Genomic DNA, 20,282 nt, shown 5'->3' with positions numbered 1-20,282 from the left:
AGGAAGCATGCTTGGACAAAAACTGGAGCCATTTCAGATAGATATACATTATTTGAATATGTTCATAATGGATGTCCTAATTCTGAATCAAGAAGAAAAGAGTTTGGTAATCTTGACAAAGTTGGATTGCTTCAGTATACGGACTGGTAGTAACTAGAAAACATAATGGTCCAAAACGAAAACAGTAGTTGGCCATCCCTGCTCTAATAATTATGTCACAGTGTTTGCATCATGAAATGTGCATTCAATACCTTTTTGATAATGCTAAGTAAATTATGCTGTGTATAAAAATACCTGCTTACAAAAGCTGGAAACAGGTTTCATGCAGAAATGTGTAATAGAAAAAAATGCAGGTATGCCTCATTTGATATTGGCCATATTTCTGGTCAATGATATATTTGAGAGCGCTGCAACCCCAGAGTCGTCCATGACTGGACCTAACGGTCAGGGGGTCCCGTTACCTTTATATACCCTACATGAGGTTAATTTGTCAGTTTCTGTTTTACAAAGCTGTGTAAATGACCATGTTTTGAACATGGTTAAGGATAATTATAACTCATTTTTAAACTTGATATATTTATGTGGCATCGTTATGAGTTCATTTGTAAGTTACCTCTTTTTATGAGATAATCAGTCTGAATCACTTTGTTTCCTTCCATTCTTATTTTAATGGGAATAGGCAATAGCAACATTTAATTATGACTATACAAGAGGGGTTTTTTTTTTGTATAAAAGTGACTATTTTGTTTGTAGGTGATCATCTTATTTTATTGATCCCCCCCCCCCCCAAGAAAAACTCTAGTTAAAACTGCAACCGTTACCAGTAAATAATTCCAGTTACAGATAGGTAGCCGTGTTGGTCTGCCATAGTCAAAACAAAATAAAAAAATTCCTTCCAGTAGCACCTTAAAGACCAACTAAGTTAGTTCTTGGTATGAGCTTTCGTGTGTCATGTATCTCATTATACATGACAAAGCCATTTTTCACCTTCTCACCCCTTGCTTTTTCCTGTAAGACCTATTGCAGTCGTTAAGAGTCGTCAACAGGCTCATCACAGCTATCTGCCAATCACCCAATCCCCCCACCCTTCTGAGTAATACCCCTCCCCACCTTCTCACTATATAGAAGGGTCTGGTGACTTCTGTTTCAGTGTATCTGAAGAAGTGTGCATGCACACAAAAGCTCATACCAAGAACTAACTTAGTTGGTCTTTAAGGTGCTACTGGAATGAATTTTGTTTTCAGTAAATAATTGACTGCTAAAATTTTGTTGTTGTTGTTGCAATTTTCTACTGATGCAGGGCCAGTCCTTCTATTGCGCAGCCACTCATAATAATCCCCAGGAAAAAAGAAAACATTTCAATTGGCAGTCAGAAAGATGTATTTCCATAGATGCATTCCTGGCTGCAACTGAGAATGATCCATTCCCATCTGAACATTACTGAAGTGGTTCAGAATGGAAATGGAGGGGGGGGTGCTTTCTCCTTCCTATAGTGTAATACTCAGATTGGGAAGGAGAGACTTTCTGCAGCAATCAGGTATATATTAATGCAGGAAGCAAGCTGTATTGCTAATGGATATATATGCCCCCCCCACACACACAGTTTGTTTGTTTTTATTGATGAAGCTCATTGGAAATTTCTAGCCCAACTCCTGAAGCAGGGCCAGCCCATGACACTTTGCTGCCTCAGATACAGCAGCAAATGGTTCCCGACCCTCCTAAGTGTTGTAAACAAAATCTGCCCCTTTTCCCTTATGGGGTATCCAAGAGCCCGCATAGAGTCCTTATGTGGGTTCCCTATTGGTAGGAGAAAATAACAGAGGCCAGAGAATATTGAGAAGCAAAGCAGCTAGTAAGCCTGATCTGTTGCAACAGGGTTCGCCCCTCACATGCAAGAAAGGAGGGGGACCCAGAACCAAGGTGTGCCTGCCCTTATATAGACATTTTAAATTCCCTGCCCTGGAGCTGAAGACCGCCCCTTCATACATCATACATACATCACAGAAGGGGTGTAAACCAAGACCACCCCCACAAACATACCTACATCACAGAAAAGGTGGTCTACAACAGAAATTTGAACGTTGTTGTTTTTTTCTGTCTGTTAGGTTATGTGATAATGCCTTATCTGATTGCCTTTCCTGGTAGTCTGCCCAGTCCTTTGAGATGGTGATTACCCAATTCCTGAGACAATGGGAAGGCTCCCTGACCCCCTCCCTCCTTGCAGGGAAAACATTTGGGCAGTTTGGGAGTCAAAATGGTTTCAGGTCGGTCTTCCTGTGCTGATATATGTACATGCTTGGTTGGTACATTTATGAACATTTATTATATATATACAGTGGTACCTTGGGTTACATACGCTTCAGGTTACATACGCTTCAGGTTACAGACTCCGCCAACCCAGAAATAGTGCTTCAGGGTTAAGAACTTTGCTTCAGGATGAGAACAGAAATCATGCTCCGGCGGCGTGGCAGCAGCGGGAGGCCCCATTAGCTAAAGTGGTGCTTCAGGTTACAAACAGTTTCAGGTTAAGAACGGACCTCCGGAATGAATTAAGTACTTAACCTGAGGTACCACTGTATACAAGACCTTAAATTGTTTATTACAGAAGTGAAAGTACCTAAGGCGGGTCAAGTTAACTGTCACAACTTTGGCGGATAAGGCATTGGGCTGGATCCTTAGCCACGGGAGTACCACGTTAGAGGGGTCCAGGAGGGGTGACTCTGTCCAGGAGTCCGCTAGGGGACCAATGGGCCAATATACCTCTCCCAATGGTGGCCTGTGCAGGGTAATGTTGGTGACAACCCCCCAGCACAGAGTCAGCCCTACTGGGTTCCTCTCAGGCAGCATGTGGGCTACCTGATGCTGAATACATACCCAGTGCCTTAGCCAAACCTACTCTTACATGTTGGCAATAAAGTTGTGGCATAATTCAACCCCGTACCAGTCTCCTGCATCCATTCGTTTGGTCCTCCCTGCCCCAGGCATGGGCAATATGTTCCTGTGGTGGCAAATCACTCCCCACCCCCTGTAAGTAAAGGTACCCAAGGCTGGTCAAGTTATTTTGGCACCTGAGGCACAAAATCCCACAAGTGACTCTCGTAACCTAAAAAATACAATACGAAGAAATTAAAATAACAAACAATATGCTGTCCTTTCATGATAGGTAGAATTGCTGCCTGGGGAAGCCACCTCCTTCTGCCAGTTTGCAAATACACAGAAGCTTTTTTTGATTACTGAGCACATGTGTGTGTTGAGAATTCTTTGAATTCAATTGCTGGAACCTCGAAGGGCTGAGGAATGGAGATAAAAAGAACTTTCTTACTGACAGCAGGGCTGAAACTGGGCTACCTGGAGGTACCCCTGCTGAAACACATCATTTGCAGCTCCTGCTCCCAGGCCTTAATGAAAATGCTTCTGTTCTACAAAAGTGCTGTATGTTAAACTCCAGTTGTGTGATTGTTGCAGAATCAAATTAAACGACACTACAAACCCCAGTTACCCTTTTAGCACACTGTAAAGTCTAAGTTTAAATGCTTTAAATGATAGCGATAACCTGCCATGGAAGGCGATTCTATTTGCTTTTGCTAACCAGCATGACGTCTTTTCCATTATGTAAGTGCTATCTCATTTGTCAACGGGTCTTATGAGGTGACAGAGGAAGAGAGAGAGAAGAGCCTCTTTTAAGAATAAATCTTGAAGCGACAATAAAGATTAGGTGGCAAGAGAGGCTAAATGTTTTTTTCTCAAAGTGCTAGAGGGAAAAAAGGAGTGGGGGGATTTTTCAACAGGGATTTTTTTGGAGCACAGACCCCGTTCTCAGGACCATATCAGCTCTGGCAGTTCCCACAACAGACATCTTCTGTTGGCTTTTAAACTGTGCAAGTGTTCTTCCTTCATGAGACTAGGATTGATTTTAGATCTCTTTACTGCAGACCACCTTTGAGTTTTGGTTAGTGGTACCTTACTGAAAGGCTGCATCCCTAATGAAAGCTAGACGTTCGTGTTTGACAACTAATTTAGCCTCTGAGCAGATTCCAGTCCCTTTATCAGCCTCCCAATGCCCCTATGAACAAGCCTATGCATAAGGAGGTGACATAGGTGTTGGCTGTTATTGTAGTCACCACTTTTATGGGTAGCACCAATGATATATCTTTCCAGCTGCCTTCAAAGCCTAAGCATGGGGAAACAAGGACACTTGTTTATTTATTAAAACCCTTCTATTCCTCCAAAACCATGCAGAGCTTGAGAAGTCCTAACCAGGACTATGAATTGGGCCCAGAAACAGTCAGGCAGTGCAGTCAGGCCTGATCCAGAAGATGTAATGAAGGCATGTGACACCATAACCAGATATTCAGAAATAATTTAAATAGGTAGAAGAAGAGGTGTAACTTTCCAAACAGAGTCACGCTGGCAAAGTAGTGGGTATTTGACCCTGGAAGGAAGGGGAAATAGCAAAATGAAGAAGTTTGAACATTGAAAAGCTGTTTTATAGTGCAACTAAGTGCACTTCAGGGGCATGTAGTATTGTTAGTAAAGCCCTATTTGAGGACAGCAGGCGGTGGGCAGGGATACATTGTAGGTAACCTTCTTAGGGCTTTGAATGCTAAAAACAAAACCTTGAACTGCACCCAGTAGCACAGTGACAGTCAGTGCACCTGCTTCAGGTGTCATATAGTGTAGACAGCAAGGTGCAGCTTTGTTTCAGAAAGTGTGAAGTCAGTAGGTTCACCTTTAAATGCAAACTGAATCCTGAATATGTCTGAGATCACCCACTTTGATTTTGGAATCACCTAAATTTGATGCAGACACACACACACACACACACACGACAGAAAGCACTCCAGATCATCACTGGTGTGTTTTCTTAGAAATAGATCAGAGAACTTCACAGTAAACCTTTGCCAGATTAAACAAAGTATACAGTAATGGCGCTGTGTGATTTGCAAATCTACAAATAAGCATAGCCAAATTTTGCATGCACCCAGCAACCTAGTATCCTTGTCTTCTCCTTTGACCACTTTCTAAAGCACTTTTGTTGGTAGGAGAGGTGATGTGGATAACCAAGTGAAAACTTTTTCTGCATTTATGAGCATTTGTTGTTCGACTCTATGTAGAATTACAGTGTGGGTCATCACCATAACGTCATCTGTGGAAATTACTCTCAGATGAAAGTAGGAATTCTCATTTGAAATATGTTGCACACAAGTTGGCATGAGGTTGATATGAAAGTTCAGTTTGTGGTGACTAATCTGTGATGCCTCATTCAAAAGCAAAGGCTGTTGCTTGATGCTCCAATTGATCAGTGATGATCAACAAAAGTTACCTGGCTCATAGCTGCCCTTGAACCTGGAGTCATATCAGGAAAGGACACCTGTGAGTCAGAACCGGTATCAGAAGGAAGGAAAAACAGACTTCATGAATACAACTTTAGGGAGAATTTTCTTTGCATTCCCCTAAGAAGTACCATGAGAACTCATTACCAGCGGGAGCTGGCAGCTCAGGTAATATTTCTCACATTATTAAGAACTCAGATGGAAATAAATGTTTCTCCCTTTAACCTCTGTTGCCTTCTGCAATGTGAGCCATAATATTTTCTTCCACACTTGCAAGCAGATGTTCTAACAGGTAAAAATGGTTTTTTACACATGGCAAATACTGTGACATTGCATCGAGCAAAACAATTTTTTATTTTTTATTTTTTATTTTTCAGTTTTGCCCTTTGGCAGAGAGCGGCAAGTTTTTAAAGCTGTTCATAAGATAATGTCCAAGTCATGATGCAGTAGTTGTGCTGTCTATTTCAGGCAGCTGTGAAAGATGATTGAAGAGACCCAGCACTGCACAAATAGAGTCTAACTAAAGTGCTTTCAATCTTGAAATTGTATCAAGGATCAGAGTTGCTTGCAATGCAGCCTAACAGCAGCATGTTAGGGCAGGGGGAGGGGAGAATCCTTTAGAATATAGATCTCAAACTATGTTGGTTTTCCTTTTTTCTCACTTTGCCCTAAATTCTGACCAATGAGATCACATAGCTGGAGAAACTGCTTATGAACACCTTCCCTTGTGCATGGCAACATTGCAGGCCTTGTAGAAACTTTATCACATCGGAGGGGCCACTAGGGGCGCATCGGAAGATCATAGAATCATAGAATCATAGAGTTGGAAGAGACCACAAGGGCCATCGAGTCCAACCCCCTGCCAAGCAGGAAACACCATCAGAGCACTCCTGACAGATGGCTGACAATAACATCTCTCTGACCCACAGGGGGTAATTAGGAGGCTGTGATGGGAGTAAATAGCCTCCCTACCCCCCCCAAGATTGGGGGGGGGGCTGCCCTTGCTTCCTGTGCCCTATACCACCCCCGAATTTGTGGGGATGGGGGCACTAGGCAGAATGCCCTCCTGTGGATCTCGGTGCTCCTGGACGCTGTCTCTGATCCACGCCACTAGCTGCAAGAACTTCAAAAGGAACAATTAGGAAGAAGCGAATGCACATATTTCAAGGAAGGAGGGGGAGTAAAGACTGCTAACTGAAGAGTTCTCTGATAAACAAGACGAGTCGGAGGAACAAGAATAAATCATGAGAAGCTATGCCAAGACTCGGTATGGCAAAGGGACTGGATGGGGGAGGGAAAAAAACCTTTCCTTTCTTTCCTCTATGTGATTAAACAAGAATCCCCCCCCCTCACAAGTCAGAAATGCCGTTTTAATGACTTAAGCTGTGGATTTACGACTGTGTGGAGATAAATTTTCAAACCAAAGCATGTTTTAAGAAGAGCATGGAAGGTTTAAGAGCTCTGGAATGACGCAGTTAAAAATACCGTCGCCATATTGGCAAGCTCTGTCGGAGGACTTGAGTCTGGGAGGAGGAAAAGAGCTGTTTTTATATTGTGGGTGAGACTCCTCAGTGGGACTTAAGAACGACAGATCCTGAGATTAATGATGCAAAGAGCGATGTTATTTATGAAAGTGATGATATATGGAAACCATCCTGATATGAGGATTGGACGAACGGAAAAATCCACACAGGATATAATTGGTGCTTTTCTGCTTAAGGAGATTATCAGAAGAGATCTTAAAGAAAAAAGAAAAAAATATAGGAACAAGATGAGATGTGGAAACAGCAAGATAAGACTGGATAGAATTATGAACTTTATTTGGACTGATTTGGATATGAACGCAGTAGCAAGAAGATGATCAGAATCCCGCTTCGGATCTTGAAATATGGGTCCCCTCAACAAAAATTTAAAATTTGGCTTTGTAATTCGGAATTTATGTGATTTGATTTGATTTGATTGGTCGGTTAATAAAAATTATTTTTTTTTAAAAAAGAAACTTTATCACATCTATGGTGGCTTCTTCAAGCCAACACCAGAATGAGAATCAGGGAGGGCACAAATGAGAATTGTGCAGAGGTTCCAATACATACAAATGGCACCTCCAGTTCTGTGATCCTGGCCAAACCATGAGCCTTCGGGGTCTCTATGCATTCATGACAATGATCAGAAGTAGGGCAATGCTTGAATGTACCACCCTAGGGTCCTTGTACCAAGGAGAAGGCAATTATATATAGTCCTATTCCAAGTATGCCAGTATGCATGGATTTAAGCCGTGGTTCCTCTGAAATAAATGGCAAATAGAGATTCCATCTACCTCTCTGTTACAAAGTTCCCCTTCATTCTACTTGTTTCTATAATAATGGAATCTTAGCTCACACCTGAGAAAGGAATTTCTGTTTTGCCCTGGAGAGGCAAGGAGAGAGCCTCCATGACGGTCACTCAGGTAAGGTACATTTAAACAAGCTGCGTTGCAAAACCTCCTGCAAAAGCCACCGAGTGCTGTCTCCTCTTGTGATAAATCTACTTTTTGCAAACAAAGGAGCTTCGGACTCCTTCTGGAAGTGTGAAGCCAAGATAAGATCGTCTAAAATATCACTCCTTCTCCTCCCACCATAACTAATCATGAAGTTTGAATGGCCTGAGGCTCCTGACAGAAAAGCCCCAAATATGTTAATTTCTCTTTCCCCACACTGCCTGGGCAGCAGAATAAAGATGCCTTTACAGAAGCCATTCTCAGAAATTTAGGACAAACTTTTTCTGGCTGGCAACATTTTTAAACTTTAAACATCCAGTAACAGGATTTGTAATATTTGTCTTTACTTTAAAGCATGGGTGGGCAAACTAAGGCCCGGGGGCCAGATTCGGCCCAATCGCCCTTTAAATCTGGCCCGTGGACGGTCCGGGAATCAGCGTGTTTTTACATGAGTAGAATGCGTCCTTTTATTTAAAATGCATCTCTGGGTTATTTGTGGGGCATAGGAATTCATTCTTATTTTTTTTCAAAATATAGTCAGGCCCCCCACAAGGTCTGAGGGACAGTTTACCAGCCCCCTGCTGAAAAAGTTTGCTGACCCCTGCTTTAAAGGTTAACAGATTATGTCTTTTGCCATAGCACTTAAGAATTTTTTGGATCCTAAAGAGACCCTAATTCCCTGTACAGGGAATGTCTCCCCCCCCCCTACTCCTTTCCTCTCCTTCCCTCCTCTATCACTGTGGGTGTCTCCAAAGTCAGTATTTTGCAGCTGGGATTCAGCTGCATGGCAGAAATTTAAGTTTGCACAGTTAAAGGGCTTTGTTGCCCAAGGATGTATACTGATTTCTTGAAAGTACCTGACTTTATAGGTTTTGGAATGTGATGGGGAAATGCATTGAAAAATGTGGGATGCATGAAATCAGGACGTATGGTTGCTCACTGGCATATAATTGCCCTGCAAAAATAAATAAATATCAAAACACAAGGTTGATAAAGGCTTGATAAAGATTGATATCTAACCTCCATGTAAACTTTATGCTCAGTAAATAGGTCATCTGGAGTAGCCCTTTCTGCTGCACACTCTCACCTCCTTCACTAGGGATGGCAGAGAATTTAAATCCTGTATATATTTAAAGCCAAACCTATCAAATTTGCACATTTTGAAACAACATGCAAAATGAAATGCAGCTGCTCCTTGGAAATTTGCACTTATCTGAATGTTGAGATGTGATTCTCCAACCAATGTTTACAAAAATGCATATGTGTGTGTGCATAAAAATGAATATATTCGTGAAAAGAGCATACAAAAATGTGTGATGTTAGGGGAAAATACTTGCAAAATTCACACTAAAGTGCTGATGAATTTTCACGAGGATTTTAAAAACCCCACAAATTGCTGCAAAATGTAGTAGACTGAATTTAAGTTGTGGTTAAGCAGAGGTGTGTGCAGTTCAGACAGCCATTGCACATGCACAGACAACAGTTGTATATGAGTTCAAGGCCGGCTTAAGACGCAAGGAAACAAATCAGTTAATGCTTATCCAATGAAGACAAACACACACACACACACACACACACACACACAAACAGTGTGTTCAGAAATTCGACTTGAAATGTTGCTGGGGAGAATGACCTCAGGGCATTTTAAGCTGCTAATATATGCATGCCATTTAAGGGTTTTACCCTGAAGGCCACAATAGCACCGGAAAGGAAAGGGTGGTGAAAAGCAACACATATGACAAAAAATAAGTTTTTTACTCAACACATATAGTTTTATAATGCATGCTGCAGATTGAGAGAGGTTAGGTCTGTCAGTAGGTTCTAGCTCTGTAACTCCATGTTTAGAGCAGTATGCTTGCATGTATAAAATACTAGAGACAAACAAAAGAGTAGGTAACCTTTTACGCCCTGCATACAGACCTCTCAAATGTATTAGGTTAGCCACTTCTGGAAACAAAATGTGAGTCTACGTGGACTTTCCATTTGATCCTGCAGGATTCTTCTTACGTCTTTCATACGCGCAGGCCTGTGAGCCTCGTGCAGCTATACTGGGTATTGCAAACACTGCTGTTGTCCAGTAGATTCAGGAAGGACCTTTATCCAATTTCAGGCTTTGATCAACCACTTTGAATGCCAAAGGTTTACATTATTGGCTCTGAAGGTCAATAGATGCTCATGGTTTCCCTACGGCACTAAAGCTGGAGCAGGAATTTGACAAAGATGCAGTCCTGGAATGAGATGCTTTGCTGCCTGACTGAACTCAGATATTGTAGAGGAGAGATAGGGGAGCGGGCAGAACTGGGGGAGGAGAATTTCATCTGCATTGTTCTCCACCAATGCTCTGTTCAAGAAACAAAAAGTAATTGGAAGAGAAACATGCATGCTTGATGTTGACAAAGAGTCTGTTTGCGCCTTGCAGATTGAAGAAATTGTTCAAGAAGTGCTTATTCTCATGGAAAGATTGCCCTGTTCCATGCTGCCAAGGTCAGTTTCAGCTTCGGTAGCTGCCTATGTAAGTGCTGTACTTAAGTCACAGTAACTTTACTTTTAAAGTCAAATCAGATATTGAAGAATTCACAAGCCATGCAGTTTCTTCTGGTGCATGCCAGGTAGACTGGCAACAAAATATGGTCTCCAGGTGTGGAGTGGGATGAGGGGGACCCCAGTTCCATAATGAATTAACTGGAGAAGACAATGATTTTCTGCTGTCAGCTTCCACTGCATTGGATACTTCACCTGCCCAATTTGGGAAGGCAAACTTCTCAGGTTGAACTGGGGCCAACAAGTGTGATGCTGCAAATCTCAACAGCTTGATCAGAAGGGCAGTAGCATGGTTTGTCAGGGAAGAGGAGACAGATGACTGTATTTCTGAAGGTCAAAGAAGTCATGGGAGCAGCTATAGGAACAAATCCCTTGGAGCCTTCTCACTCTGTGGAGTCTGTGAACAAGGCTCTCCATAGTGAGAGGCTTCCAGAGAAATGAGGAAACAAAATTTTAAAAAATCCTTCCAGTAGCACCTTAGAGACCAAGTAAGTTTGTTATTGGTATGAGCTTTCATGTGCATGCACACTTCTTCAGATACTTCTTCAGATACACAAAAGCTCCTACCAATACTGGAAGGAATTTTTTTATTTTGTTTTGACTACGGCAGACCAACACGACTACCTACCTGTAAAGAGAAGTGAAGGTTCTAATAGCTGCTACTTTCGCTTGTGGAGAGACCTCTTCCAACCCTCCCTCAGCATTGTTGATCTCCCTTTGGACCACCCTCTGGTGATGCCTAGTTCATTCTTTGACCTGGAACAGGAGAGAGGAACAAGGAGTGTGCAGAGAGTCTTGGCCTCCTTGTACCTCTCTTCTGTTCTGAGGCAGAGAAGAAGCCAGGCATTGCTGGGAGTTATGGTGGATGGCAGTCAGGCAGTGCTGCTGCTGTGTGTGTTGGAAACTTAGTGCGACAATCATCCAGAACCTTCTTATCACACAGAGATCTCTTCATGAACTCTTGTGTAAATCAGAGCACTATATGCAACAGATCCTCTGAAGTCCATCCTTTGCATATGTCCAGAATGTAATAACTATGCCCCATGGCCTTCTTGACTAACCAGGAATATTTAGAGTGGCATATACTATAAATCTGTTAGTGTGCATCACTGTAACGGAACACAAATGGAAACATCTCAATCCCGATATCCCAAATTCTGATCTGGATATGAAATACTAAATGATGTGTTATAGAAAAGGGGTGGAAAAATAAGGTTATATTATGTTAAAGTAAACATTATGTTAAAAGTATCTAATTATAAGGAGGAAAGACTGGAGACATAATGGAAGTGATCACAATAATTAGAAATGAGTTTTGAAGAAGGGTAAGGATTTGCTGTATCTGATTGGACAAAGAGGAACACAAAAAAGGGAGGTGTGAGGAAGTCTAGAAAGAAAGCTATGTAAACATGAACTTAAAAATTGGAGTTTTTATTCTTAATTTTTCTTTTTTCCCCTTTTGATTCATGTCTGTGATTGTTTTTGCTGTTTTGTATTTTTCCGATGTTTTTTCCTTTTTTCTTTCTGTTAAAATAAATAAATATTTATATATAAAAAAATGAAATACTAAATGATGATGGGTTTCTTATTTGGATATCAACTACAGGTTTTTCAACCCAATTTCAGGCAATTCTCCACTACCACTGCAGCCAATCCCCATACAGTGGTACCTCTGGTTACAAACATAATTCGTTCCGGACGTCCGTTCTTAAGCTAAAACCGTTCTTATCCTGAGGTGAGCTTTCACTAATGGGGTCTCCTGCTGCCCATGCGCCAGAGGCGTGTGATTTCCGTTCACATCCTGGGGCAAAGTTCACAACCAGGAGCAGCTACTTCTGGGTTAGTGGAGTTCGTAACCCGAAGCGTTTGTAACCAGAGGTACCACTGTCCTGAGAGGTTATATTAAGTGGGCTGCAGAAGGAGAGGCGAGGCAGAGAAAGATCAGTTCTGCAAGCTGCCGTCTGTTGCTATTTGGATTTTGGACAATATAGACTTCAGAACCAGAACCTATACACTGATTATGCATGGGGAACATATTTGAAAATAATAACAAAATGGCATGATCTCATACACACTATTGTATTTAAATTACTAATTATTCCATAAGGCTATAGCTATAGTAAAGGAAGAGATATCACTGGGTGACCTCTGAATCAGTAACTTTTGGCTCTTTTCCTTGAACTGTTTCCATTCTAGCTGATCATACATAAAACTCTTTAACTAGGAACAAGTGCCTGAATTTGCTTTTTTCCTTCCTTGGAAAGGGTTTATTTATTATTAGTTATGAGTTATTACCCATGCCATTGACAAACCTTCCCCTGCCCCAATAACATATTTTCTGCATAGTGATTGTCCTGTTTTATTCTCACCACAAGTCTGTGAGGTAGACTAGATTGAGTGACAGATAGGTAGCCGTGTTGGTCTGCCATAGTCAAAACAAAACAAATTCCTTCCAGTAGCACCTTAAAGACCAACTAAGTCAGTTCTTGGTATGAGCTTTTGTGTGCATGCACACTTGTATCTGTGTATCTGAAGAAGTGTATCTGTGTATCTGAAGAAGTGTGCATGCACACGAAAGCTCATACCAAGAACTGACTTAGTTGGTCTTTAAGGTGCTACTGGAAGGAATTTGCTTTGTTTAGATTGAGTGAGGTTGACTTGCCTGGCAGTCACCAAAGAAATTTCAGTACCAAGCAGAGATTTAGAACAAGGTCTCCTCAGTTGAGATGAGTATCTGTTGTGCCCGGTGCTCTTTTTCTAGAAAAAGAGATGCCAGAGCTCACCATGAACTTCTGCCTTGTTCTCTTAGAATGACAATAGCACCCACCTGAGAGGTGCTGGAGCTGAGCTCTGATGAGCTCCGGTTGAAAAACAACACCCCCTGGTTATGCCATTGGTATCCCACCCCTCCTCCAATCACCTCAGAGAAACAAGCAGGAAGCTATCTTAGTGGAATCTTACAAATCTTGTGTGAGATATAGTTTGGGCTGAGTAATAGTGAGCTGCCCAGTGAGTGTTATGAGTTGGTCTCTTTGGTCCAGTTACAACTACAACCCCTAAGAACTATCCCATAATGCAGAGTTTCCCAAACATGGGTCTTCAGCTGTTTTTTGACAATTCCCATCATCCCTGACCACTGGTCCTGCTAGCCAGGAGTGATGGGAGTTGTCGTCCAAAAACAGCTGGAGACCCAAGTTTGGGAAACCCAGCCATAATACTTGCATGTGCAAATTCTCTGTCTATTGTTACTGAAAATGTGGTCTTAAATCTTAATACTTAGTCTATCCTCTTTTTAGCACCTTAACTTGCCTGGTACGTTGCACTTTAAATAATTTGAGTGATTCTCCTTCCACCACCTTCCACCACATGGCCCAGTATTAAAAGTGTGGCTTTGAAACTAGGAAGCTGATTTCTGATACATGTTTGGCAAAAACTGTCTTAATAGCGGCATAGTCAACTTCAGTTAAAGGAAATCACTTCAAGAACCCAGAAAAACTTTTTATATAGCCAGCTGCCAGGTATATTGATGCTTTCTCTTTTTTTTCTTTTTGGCAGTATGAAGCCTTCATTTTCTGCTTTTATATTTACCCCATAAATATCCCCAGAGAAAATGAAATCAATATTATGATAATAAAATATGTACAAATGCAGAGCGGTGCAAGAAGTCTGTTTGCTAGTGCCATCATTTTTAAACGGCCTACGCGACTAAGATTTAAATGGATCTTTTTAGGTTACAACCAAGTCCATTCCCAGCAAGCCACAGGCACATCGAGAACGGTCAGGAGGATATGTGATTGTAAAACCTAGGTTGTGATTACCTTCCTTTGCCAGCTACACATTTGACCCCAGGTGCACTTAAATGCATTTCTTATATATTCAGGTTCTCTTAGAGGATTTTTTCTTTCTAAACGGATGTTGAAGCTGTTTCAAAGTTCATTCTGCAAGGCTCTGAAAAAAAGAAAGTTAATAAGGGGGCTGTGAGGAGACACATCAACGGATGGGAAGTGTGTTTAACCTGCCTTTGAAGTAGTGAGTTTCTGCAGGGTTAAATACATTAAGATTCTTTTTTAAAGGACCTTCTCCTTCTGACTAGTCCAACCTTGGAAATTTTTCACACGCAGAGAAAGGACTTTTCCTCTTTACAGGCTTATTTTCAATCAAATACCTGACATGGGGATGGATGAAGCACTTAGTTTGTACATTTTCCCCCCAAAGAGTTTTATGCCATGGAAGCTGGTGATTATACAATTACTGTGCCAGAAAAAGTTGTTTACAGGCTTCTTTCTTCTTTGGCGATCACTCATAGCCAAGTAAGATTGTCTTCCATAAACACGGTTTTAACAGTGAGTCCATAAGTGGCTGTGGAGGCCAATTTTGGATCCATATGTCCTTCCACGGTGGGGACATGGGTTTCCGGGCGGGAGTTGATCACGGCGTGGATTTGCCAAGCATGCCTTCCTCTTAGTACATTTCCCCCTTACGTCCTGAGTTTGAGCGTCTTCAAAGCCCATGACACCTTTAGTAAAGGCTGTTCTTCAATTGGCCAGTGTTTTCGAGTTGTCAGTGTTTATACTGCATTTTTTTAGATTTGCCTTGAGAGAGTCTTTAAACCTCTTTTGTTGACCACCAGCATTACGCTATCCATTTTTAAATTCAGAATAGAGTAGTTCGTTTACAGTACAGTACTATGCACAGAACCATGAAAATAATGCAATAATAATGTGAAGGAATAAAATCCATAAGTTTACTAAATAGCTAAAGGACTGTCTTATCCCCTATGAGACTGCCTGACAGTTGCTATCATCACCTGTGGTCCCTTTCCAGGTGTCTCTCTGCCTTCCAAGGATTGGCGGGGGATTATCTGAGAGAAACCATTTTCTGTGATGGCTTCTGGATTGTGGAACTCCATTCTTAGGGATATCTCCCTGACACCTTGTTTACTTTCCTTCAGGCTAGGGGCAGGAAACTTGTGTCCCTCCAAATGTTGTTGGATTCAACTCCCATAAGCCCCAGTCAGGATGGGCAAAGGTCGGGGTAATGGGAGCTGCAATAAACTTCTGGAGGGCCAGAGGTTCCATATCCCTCCTTTAGGGGCTAGGCAGTATCTGTTCCGTTCACCTGCATCTTGGGTGGCTACTGATGTCTTGATGTGTTCTCTCCTGCTAATGTTTCTATTTAGTTTAGTTTATTTTATTGCTTTTGCTTTTTTTTATTAAGTTACCCTAAATACCACTTTGCAGTGGAAAGGCAATGTAGGGCATTTTAAACATACAAATATGTTTTAAATGCCCCAAACATGCAATTTGATATAAAATTGTGTTTTTAGAGAGCACTCTAATCCTCTTGAAACAGAATGCTCCATAATCATCTTACAAATGTGTCCCACCTCATTTTTCACTTAAAATAATGCAGCTGTTTACAATGCAAGAATGATTTATTTTACAGACATTAGTCTATATACCAAGAGGCTAAGCATGCACAAATGATGGAGAAGTCTCTTTTTTTTCAATGAAAGGACCTTAAAACAGAAAGGACTTGTTCCACTTTCAATGTCACATAACAAGTGGAGGTGGTTTTGTAAGGGCAAACCTCATTCAGCAAGAGAAATATGTGCACATTAGTAGTCTTTGGTCTCACTGCAGGCGTGCAGTTAGAAGGGCACACACAATACCACACACTTTGCAATGCTCATGGGAGGCCCAATAAATGACTGGGATGTGTCTTCTGACGATGATGTACATCCAGCTGTTAAGTATGACTGCATGCCTATTATGCAGTGACGGAATGTTAGCAAATATTTTGCGAAGTTGCACTCCCAGCAGCATGACAGAGATTGGTGCATGCTTCTGCCATCATTCATCCACCTTCCCTTGCAGCATTGGCAGCTCACACAAGCGGCAGCTATTCCACTGGAGCTGGTCTTGAAAATGGGCTCTCAATGTAAGGATGTAGCATTGAACTAATTGCTGTGTAACTTCCATTCTAAACGTCCACATGAGCATGCCTAATGATGCCCTTCCCTTTCACACAATCATGAAATGGATGCTTAAAAATGAGATTCAGTTGGGCCCTCCACAACTTCTGCTAATAAGGAACCTTCAAAATGGCCATTGTTTCCTTGGTTTTATAAAATCCAAATGTCCATTTAAAATTAGATGGGGTCAAGTAGTGGGGGGTGGGGGGTGGAATTCAACTTTCCTTCAGTTCTGACCACATTCTGCTATTTTTACCTTGACGAGTATCTCATCTCATGACTAGTCTCTCTGGAATTAATGAGGCTTCATGCTGAGTAGACTACTTGAATGTGTCAGCATGAGCAAAGGTGACACTCAGGCCTTCAGCCAGCAGCGCAATCTAACCCTCTGGCCCAAACAACACCAGATGTACATTAATAAATATAGCCTCCAATCCAGGATCCCCACTGTTTAATTGAGGGGAAGAGGAGGGGGCACTTCTTCTGCTGCAACACCCTCTGCATTTTAAATAGTTTTGTCTTTATTAGCAGCAATGTAACTTCCACATTATTTCCATTTGTTTTGACATGATAATGTAGTCTCCGCAGACTCGCACTGACACCATTTCATTTTGTCTTGATTTTGTAACCATCCCCTTGACATCTCCGCAGACTGATTTAGTGCAGCTCTGACATTGTAATGCGCTCTGTTGCAGACTTGTATTGACATCTTCTGGGGAGATTTGTGATGGCAGGAGGTCCCACGGAAGTGAAGGGTATAATACTATTGTCACAAAATATAATCGCCTTCTGCACCCAGGAGCTATTTAGCTATCTTAAATATCTCCTCAGGATTTCCTCCCCCAAAGATACATTTCTTTAAAATGCAGCAAGTTTATGCTTCTGTGAGTCAGATACAATGCAATCGTAGCCTTGGGTTGTGCCAGCAAGACAACAATAGGCTACTCAATACATTTGTGCCTCATAATAAAATATAAATCTTATGTGCTGGCATAAAAGATACAATGTCATGTAGGGATACTTTGACATTGGCCATTATCCTTATGTGAACAGGATACCAAGAGGAAAAGTGAGTAGAGGACTAATCAGAATCCTGTGCACATTTAGTGATCTGCAATAGGGGTGTCTTATGTGAAACACTACTATTGGTATTAGCAAAGCCTTTCAGCATCAGTGGAGAGGGCCAGGACCAGATTTAGGTTTGATGAGGCCTTAAGCTACTGAAGGTAATGCGGCCCTTTATATGTCCAGCTGTCCTTTGTCAACAACAAACTGTCGCTGTTTTTTGTGTTGAATATATGCTATTGGTAATTTATGGACCTAATAGGTATCTAAAGCCATTTGCACATAACAAATAGAAGCCTACACAACACAAAACACTGTTGCTGTATGTAGGTTTTATTTTATTTGTTTTTTATCTTATATTTGGGAAATGTGCATCCAGGTTTTTTTTCCTTTCCTTGGGGGCTCCCAAGAGACTGGGGCCCTAAGCTATAGCTTGTTTAGCTTATACATAAATCCGGCACTGGAGAGGGCCCTTACCTTACTCATCAGCTGATGTTGCGAAGTTAGGTGACCCACCCACCTGTCAAATTTGGCCTCCAACTGTAGGGCAGATACTGATCAGGTTTCCTGGAGGAGGCAGGATGATTCACCACCAATAAAACTAAGGACACACATGGGAACTTGGTAATGGGAAGCTTTGGTGAAATTGTGCTTTATGCAGAGGAAATACTTAAGCCAAACAACAAGGGTTGACACCATATATAGGAAGGGCAGATGATTAAACCTTCTGTACCTACATCCCTTAAGACCCTTTGTGAACGTCTGAAGTCTTGAAACATCATGGGAGGAGAGTTTCCAGCTACCCTCCGCCTCCCATTTGCCCTCAAAAGCCTTATGCTTTAAATATGTATTTAATTTTTCTGTTACAAAATGGTACATGTGCAAATCATAAAACTTGGCATGACTGACCAAAAGATAATTCTTGCACTGTATGGTATTGTTTTATTGGAAGCCTTATAAGAAGCTGTTGCAGGAGAGCGACTGTGAGCAATATCCTTGGGTGTATCTAGGGCTGAGGTGAAACTTTGAGGCTCCCTCTTTGTTTTTGCTATTGGATGCCGAATGTTGTTTAAGTAATCTTGTTATCTTTATAGTATTGAAATGTGGGCTTTTGTATGTTATTATACTTTTGCTTTGCAATATTATTAAATTGCTCCCATGTTATGGTTTTGCTATGTTATTCTGAAATTGTTTCTTTGCTTTGTTATTACGAAATTGAATCAAAGAATTGTAGAGTTGGAAGCGATCATAAGAGTCATCTAGTCCAACCCCTGCAATGCAGGAATCTTTTGCCCAATGTGGGGCTTGAACCCATAACCCTCAGATTAAGAGTCTCATGCTCCACCGACTGAGGTATCCCTCAGGGTTCTTTGTGCAGTGCTTGTCTGAAAGGCATCCCTGTTTCTTCATTGAAAGCCACTTTGCTGATTTTCTGCAAAAAACATATTCAAACACTTTGGAATACCCACCCTGCCTGAAATTAGGATGATGTCAACAATTTGTTCTTTTAAGACTTATTATTATTATTATTAAACCAGATTTTGTAGGGTAGAATCATTGGATATTGCTGCTGTTGATTTTACAGATGGATTGATTGCATTTTTATGTTTTTACTTTTACCATTTTTCTTATTCTTTTGTGCACCACCACGATTTAGAATGGCAGGCAATTTATAAATTCTTTAAATAATTAATAAATTGAATGTAGTTGCAAAGAACTGCTACAAGGTGAAAGAAAGTTTCACTGGGGAAAAAAACCAACACAGACTTCTTGGATTGTGCTGCAAATAGTTTTTGTTGCTGTTGTTGTTCTAGTGGGAAAATGTTCACTTTGTGGTGGCTAGGAGGTAAAGCATTATGAACTAGTTCTGCACAGGGGTGTCTCAAGGGGGGTGCGGGGGTGCGGTCCGCCCTGGGTGTCATGCCTGGTGTGTGTGTGACAAAATCCCCCTGGGCAGATTGGTGTGGCAGTGCTCAAACCCCCGGCAGGCGAATGTTCACGATTTGCGGTATCGCCGTCATGAAAATTCACCCGCTGATCGCGCAAATATGCCTTGCGATCAGCCTGTCACCCCCCGGCTGATGGCGCTCGAACCCCCCAGCGGGCGGTTTTATGCAATTGGTTGTCAGATTTTCATGATCGACAGGCAGCACTGGCCTGCTGGGGGGGCAGCACTGCACGCCAATCACAGAAATACGACTGTCAATCGCACAAATACGCCCAGTGACCAGGAGTATTTGTGCGGTCAGCTGGTGGATTTTCATGATGATGATCATGCCAATTGTCAGTCAGATTTGCATGGTCTGTGGGAACTTTGGGGTACCCTAAAAAATGTTCCCCAAAATAGCAATTTGGGGGAACAAAAAACAATTTGCACCGGGTACCACCTGATCTTGCTGTGCCCATGGTTCTGCATTAGATGTGTGTGTCTTTTTTTAAACCACCCATACATGCGAGCACAAAAATACTGCATGACAAAGTGGCTTTGACAAAGTTTCAAAACCATTTTGTGATATAACAATCTGTTGGGAATGGGCAATTAAAGATCAGAAAACCCACTAGGCCAGCACAAGCCCCTCATGTGAGTCTTAGCAGCTTCTGGACCAAAGCCATTCTATCCACATGAAACATATTCTGCCATCTTAAAGGATATGGGAAGAAAATAAGGTGCTGTGGCGCTTTTCCTTTTTTTGCAATTTTGTTGTGATTGAGTAAGTTTTCCAGTTTTTGTTTGTTTAGCTATTTGATTCCTGATTTACTTGCTTGATTCCTACCACTATTGCTTTTTTACTTTCCTTGTGAACATAGACTGGTCATCTAATTTATATTTAGCTTATCCAGCGGTAAACCAGTTACATGAATACACTGCCTGGCTTCACATAGCCATATTGGC

The sequence above is a fragment of the Podarcis erhardii genome (genome assembly GCF_964252035.2).
Source record: "Podarcis erhardii genome assembly, chromosome: 4".
In the NCBI taxonomy this organism is placed as follows: Eukaryota; Metazoa; Chordata; class Lepidosauria; order Squamata; family Lacertidae; genus Podarcis; species Podarcis erhardii.
Note: the sequence above shows the minus strand (reverse complement) of the source record.